Here is a 7,024-nt window from a genome sequence, read left to right as displayed (position 1 = left end):
GCATACTCATATGTTTTCAGAAAGTTATTTGTTTTATTTAAATTTTTAAATGTAGGTGTATAATGATGTTAATGATATTCTTTTATATTTTCAAATCTGATATGCTCTATGTAATTATGTCTCATTTATTTATAGCAATATTGTGTATTTGTACCTTTGTTTTCCTTTCTCCCACTTTATCATTTTTGTTAAGGGTTTGTGTATTTTTTTTAAAATTCAGAATAAGAGCTTTGGAGTTTATTGATATGCTCTACTGTTTCTTCGATTCCTATTTAATTATTTCTTCTCTCTAGGTCACTTAAGTTTGCCCTTTTCATATTCTTAGTTAATAGAGCTAAATGCTTAAGTGACTCATTTACCCTCAATCATATTAGAAGCTATGTTAAGCTTACATTGTCTTTCATTTCTAAGTTTTATTTATGATTTTCATTTCCTTTTAATCCCATAAGGTATGTAGGGATTCATTTCTAAGTATACAAATACATGTTTTGTTCAAAGTGTACTTTTTGTTCTTCAGGATTAAGTTGATTTTTGGAAAGAAGATGTTACTTGCATATTATTGATTCTTTGAAAAATTTTAGCGTCGTTTTGTGACTGAATAGCTGGTCAATGCTTTCAAAAGTTCTATGCATATTCTTTATCTGTCACTTGCAGATATATGCACACATGCATATCTATCACATTAAGCTCGCTAATTTTTTAACTTTATTTTTCAAATTCACATACTATAAATTTATTTTTATTTTTTTTTGTATTCAATAATATGATTTTAAACAATGTGTAGATTGTCCTTCCTGGCGCTGCCCACCCCATTCCTGTTCCCAGCCCGAGTCCTAACTCCCTTTGCCTGTGTCTATCACTCTGTGCGGAAGATCCGCCAGCAGGTCAGACAAACTGCCCTAGAAAGTTGCTGACATCAGTCTGGCCTCCTGGGGACACAAGGCCCTGGACATCATGGAGAATGAGATGCCAGGCCTGATGGGCATGCAGGAGATGTACTCAGCCTCCAAGCCACTGAAGGCTGCCTGCATTGCCGACTACCCATACATAACTATTGAGAAATGACTGCACATGTCCTCATGGAGACCCTCAGGGCCCTGGGTGCTGAGGTGTAGTGGTCCAGCTGCACCATCTCCTCCACCCAGGACCATGCAGCAGCTGTCACTGCCAAAGCTGCCATTGCAGCGTACGCCTGGGAGGGTGAAACGGATGAGGAGTACCTGTGGTGCATTGAACAGACACTATGCTTCAGGGATGGGCCCCTCATCCCTTGGGTACTTGGATGGTGACCAAGTATCCACAGCTCTTGTCAGGCATCTGAGGCATCCCTGAGGAGACCACAACAGGGGTCCACAACCTATTGAAGATGATTATCAGTGGGATCCTAAGGTGCCGGCCATCAGTGTCAATGATTCTGTCACAAAGAGGAAGTTTGACAACCTCTGTGGCTGCCAGGAGCCCCTCACAGATGGCATCAAGTGGGACACAGATGCGATGATTATGGGCAAAGGGGCAGTGGTAGAAGGCTATGGTGACATGGACACATGGACAAGGGCTGTGCCCAGGTTCTGAGGGGTTTTAGAGCCCGAGTCAGTGTCCCCAAAATTGACCCCATCAATGCTCTGCAGGCCACAATGGAGGGCTATGAGGTGATCACCATGGACAAGGCCTGTCAGGAGGGCAACATCTTTGTCACCACCATGGGCTATATCAACATTATCCTCTGCCAGCACTTTGAACAGATGAAGGATGATGCTATCGTGTGTAACACTGGATGCTTTGATATAGAGATTGCTGTCAAGGAGTTACATGGGAACACGGTGGAGAAGGTGAACATCAAGCCCCAAGTGGACCACTTCTGACTGAAGAATGGTTGTCCCATCATCCTGCTGGCTGAGGGCTGGCTGGTCAACCTGGGCTGCATGGACCACCCCAGCTTCGTGATGAGCAACTCCTTCACCAACCAGGTGCTGGCGCACATTGAACTGTGGACCCACCCGGACAAGTACCCTGTGGGGGTCTACTTCCTGCCCAGGAAGCTGGACGAAGCAATAGCTGAAGCCCACCTGGGCAAGCTGAACATGAAGTTGACCAAATTGCCTAAGACGCAGGCCTAACACTTGGGTATGCCCTGTGATGGCCCCTTCTAACCAGGCTTACCCTTTTTGTCTTCCAGCTACTGTTTCTGCCCAGGTCCCACCTCTTCTCTGTAAGAGCAAATGGTGCCAGCTTTGAGGATGGTCTGTTAATGTCCCCCATTGACTCCCTGGGGGTGGTTATTCAGTCTTTGGTCTCCACTGCATCTCTCATAGTGTTCCAAGTCTGTCAGGGGTATTGAGAAGCTCCCTCCTCAAGCCCAGTCACAGTGGAGGTACATGGGAGATGCCCACAGGAAATCATGAGCTCAGGGGTGTTGGAACTACTCACTCAGTTACTCCTTCCTTAAGCTGGAAGTTGGCAGTGGTGGTCACAAAGCCCATGTGCTTTACCATCTAGGCCCTCCCCTAGCCTATGGATGTTATAGTCATGTTCTTGGTTTATAGGTTCATTGGCTCCTCAGTCCATGACAGAGGAGGAGCTACAAGTATATCGATGGGAGGGAAGGAATTGTTGGAGTTTGAATGTTCCTGAGAGCCTAGCTTAGTGTTGGGCATTCTCTTAAACCTTAGAACCATGAGGTTGGTACTTTCAGTTCCTATTTTATAGGGGTTATAGAATATAGTATTAGGGGACAGCCATGGAAGGATAAGAGAAGTGACAGCCAGCAGTTGAGAGGGGCCAAAGAATCTTAAAAGCAGGCATAGATCTGCCACCACTTTGTAACATGATGGTTCCTATCACAATCCTGGATCAAAAAGATTAATTTGGTTTAAAATGTTTATATAGTGCTTCTAAAGAGAATAGGAGGGTAGGTAAATAAAAGTTTTGGTGCCTAAAAATATATAGAGATTCACATAGCCACCACCATAATCAGGATACAGAATAGTTATATCACTCCAGAAAATCCCTCACAGATCCTCTTGTAGTCAGATCTTTTCCAAATCTGGAACTCCTGGTAGCCATTACTCTTTTTGTTACTATAGATTTTTCTTTTGAGAATGTCACATGAATGGAATTATATGATGTGTAACCTTTTAAGATTGGCTTACTTTATTCAACATGATGTTTTTGAGATGTGTCTAAGCTGTTAAATATACCAATAGTTTGTTCTTTTTTTTAGTAATGACACTATAGTTGGGTTATCCATTAACTTACTAAAGGATATTTGAGTTGTTTCCAGTTTTTAGTGATTATGAATAATGCTGCTATAAATATTCATGCACTGTTTTTATTTCGCTAGGTGAAATACCCTGGAGTGGATAGCTGGATCATATGATAAGTATATATTTAACTTTAAATAAACTGGTTTTCTAGAGTCATTTACTATTTTGCATCCCCACCAGCAAAATATGAGAGTTACCAGTATTTTTACATTCTTTCCCAGATATTGTTATTGTCAGTATTTTTCATTTAAGCCTTCCTAATAGGTGGGCAGTGCTATCTCATCATGGTGTTAATTACCATTTCTCTAATAGTTATTGATTGACACCTTTTCTTGTGGTTTCTTGTGTTTTGAATATATCCCTTGGTGAAGGGCCTATTCAAGACTTTTACCCAGATTTTATTTTATTTTTTTTTACTGTCAAATTTTCAGAGTTCTTTCTGTATTCTGGATACAAATCCTTTTTGCATATCAAGTTCACAAATATTTTATGCTAGTCTTTAATTTGTTTTGTCATTCTCATATCAGTGTTTTCTGTTCTGTTTTTTTTTTCCAAAGCAAAAGCTTAAATGTAATGAAATCCATTTCATCTATTGTTTTTCTTTAAGGAATGCGCTTTTAGTGTCATGTTTAAGAACTTTTGCCTTTCTCTAAGTCATGAAGATTTTCTCCTTAATGCCTCTTTTATATAATCTCTCTATCCTGCATGCTGAATGCTGTCCTCAGTACTTTTTTCCAAACCACTGACCTTCTCATCTGCTATGCCTAGTCTAGTCTACAGTTATTACATCGGTTGCATTTTTATTTAAATGACAATATTTTTCATTTCCAAACTTATTAATTGGTTCTTTTTTTTATACCTCTGACCTTATTTTTTTTCCTGTCTATTTGCTTTCATAATATTTTAAAAAATAAATGGTATGTTGCATTATCTTTCGAACATCTTCAGCATACTAAAAGCAAACTAACAGCAAAGTAAAAAATAATGTGTTTGTCAAATGGTAAAATGCATTTAACCTGAAATGAATATTTTTGCAATATTAGTGCTGGTTGGCATGCTTGCTGTTTGCATTTTTAACTTGTTTTTGGAATTTTACTTGTATGTTTATTTTGAGTGGAAATTTTCAGTTTGTTTGTTTGTTTAAGATCTGTTTTGTGTTACACAAAAAGTTGGTGGTTATTTGTGTGTGTTGTTACCTGAAGCTCATTGCTTCATAGTAGGTGTCTCATAGGTATTTCCATGGTTTGCTTTGCACGGGTGTTGGTTATATTGGGATCTACTCACAGATCCAAAGGTCAGCTCATTTTAGCCCAAAGTCACGAGGATGTTCCTTTCTCCCACCTTCCGACTCCTATAGATTTTAGCAAAAGAAAAATTCCTTGAAGCAATTTGGGGATTGATTTTTTTTAAACTCTCTGTGAGGAAGGAAATACCAACCCACAGTCCAAGCTTCCAGCATTAAGAAAGGATCCAGGCCCAATACCGAGTGGAGCACTTCTAGTTGCTTTTACACCATGGTAGCTGAGCTCCTGGACATCGTAGTTTGTTTTGGTCAAGAGAACAGCAGGCCTGAAGGGACATTTGTCTAATAGCTTTATATTTTTATTCTTATGGATTCTCTTTCTGTAAGTTCATTACCATTGCCTGGATATGGAGTTGAGGAGGACTGACAAAGTGAACTTGAGGAACCATCATGAATGAAAAGAGTTTGTTCCGTCCACGCATCCCTATTAGTGTTCAGAATGAAAACTTGGTTTGAGGAAATATTTCACCTGTGACTGCTCACTGGACCATCAGTTCATATGTTCTAAAACAATGTCCTCTGACCACCGACACAGAATGTTGAGCCATCTTGAATATTGCTGGTATCAGTTCCTGCACTACTTCCTTTTGTTGGCAAACAAAGCCACTTGCTTTCCTTCCCAAGACCCCCTGTTCCTGACTCACTCATATATTTTAATTGTCTTGCATTTAGAGAGAGACATTTTTTTACCACTTTCATGCAACATTCCATTGCTGACACAAAGGCTGATGAGGCAGCTGACATAGTGGCTATTACTTTGAGCATTTTCCAAACAATATCATTTTGCTGCCCTTCTGCTTTCAGTGAAATTATAGGGTGCTTTCTTCTTTGTGTAACAATGGAGCTCAGCTCCCACGCCACGGGTCCTGAACAGATTCCATACCAACCTCCCGAGCCTCAGCATTAATGCAATTACCATTGAAGAAGACAATTCAGGCACTTGCAGCTTCACTATATTGGATCATCTTGGCATGCCAGAAAAATGAGGAATAGAGTTATAACCCTGGTCTGGATAGTATGTGTGTGAATATAAAATATGTATGTGTGTGTATAAAATATGTATATATGTATATATATAAATATAATATGTATATATGTATATGTGTGCATAAAATATATGTGTGCATAATCTCCTGCTAATTTGAAATGCATCCTGAGTAAATACAAGCAATATTTATAGAAATGCATGGTGACAGATCAGCTGTGAATCTGAACTGGGGGCTGATAAATTCTCATTACCTTCGTCTACCTGACAAATGAAATGACCTGCTAAGCAGCAGCTGAAAATTCAATCAGAATCCTGCAAATAGGAAGCATCCCATGTGAAAAATGGACAAGTTTGGTGAGCATCTTGGACTGGAATCACACAGACTGGAGAATAAAGGAGAAGTTTCCTCTATCTCTTGAATCTGAGAGGCGATTTGAAATGGTGGCATTTTTAGTTGCTGTCACTACTCTATGCCAATTCAAACCACTCTAATTTTTTTTCTATTTCCAGTTGACAGAGAAAGCAATCCTTGACTTTTTCTAATTCTGAAATTCTCATTAATCTCTCTCCTAAGACCTTACCTGATGCATAGGATTGAGGTGTGTTTGCAGACAGACTGGCGATCTCCATCACGGAGAACACACATCCAAAGCGGGGTGATGATCTATTGAGGAGAGGAAGGAAACTATGGAAATTGTCCTTCCTCTTTTTAGCCTCTTTATTTAGTGTATGACATATTTGAACAATTGTACACAATAAAGTTATAAACAATAAATATATAGATTGTATATCATATGCTATCACACATAATATAATAAGCAGTAAGATTTTAATAAACAAAATTATATTATGTTGCTATATATAATATAAATACTGTGAGGACATTTTCTTTTAAATGATAGAAATGTGCAATTCAAAAAATTTAAAGAACAATTCTAGAGAAGGCCATCTGGAGATTTTATCAACTGCATATTGAGATTCAATAGGTCTGGATGGGGTTAGAAAGTTTGCATTTCTAACTCCCAGGTGCTGCTGGTGCTGCTAGTCCTTGGGTTACTCTCAGAATAACAAGGTATGAATGAATGGTCTTCTGAAGTATCCCCTTCCCCAAATATTTCTCCCTCTGGGAAAGTAGAGATACTTAGAAACTCCTCCTGTGCTAAAGCTTCTTTTTGGAGGGCAAAGGTATTGTTGTTGTTGTTTTTTATTTGTTTGCTTTGTTTTAGCTTAAGTCTCCCTGGATAGGTAGAGATATATAGCATGTAGTGGAATTCTCTGTAAACAAACTCTGAGACAAAGATTGGCATGCATCAAATTTATTGGGGAGTGCTCTCTGGAGATACAGTTGTGGGGAATATATATCAATCAGTCACTAGATATGTCTCTGAGAAGACAGTGTACCTGTGTGTAAGATGGCTCTCTTCAGCAGAGGCAAATTGTAAGAGAGCTACTAAGCTGAGTGCTGTCAAC

General features: G+C 39.2%; 1 pseudogene; it reads left to right on the top strand.

The window, feature by feature from the left end:
- The first annotated feature begins 891 nt into the window (after positions 1–891).
- Positions 892–2,150, top strand: LOC109380402 (adenosylhomocysteinase pseudogene; annotated as a pseudogene).
- The last annotated feature ends 4,874 nt before the right edge of the window (positions 2,151–7,024 follow it).

The sequence above is a fragment of the Hipposideros armiger genome, unplaced genomic scaffold (genome assembly GCF_001890085.2).
Source record: "Hipposideros armiger isolate ML-2016 unplaced genomic scaffold, ASM189008v1 scaffold_36, whole genome shotgun sequence".
In the NCBI taxonomy this organism is placed as follows: Eukaryota; Metazoa; Chordata; class Mammalia; order Chiroptera; family Hipposideridae; genus Hipposideros; species Hipposideros armiger.
This window is presented reverse-complemented; position numbering and strand designations above follow the sequence as displayed.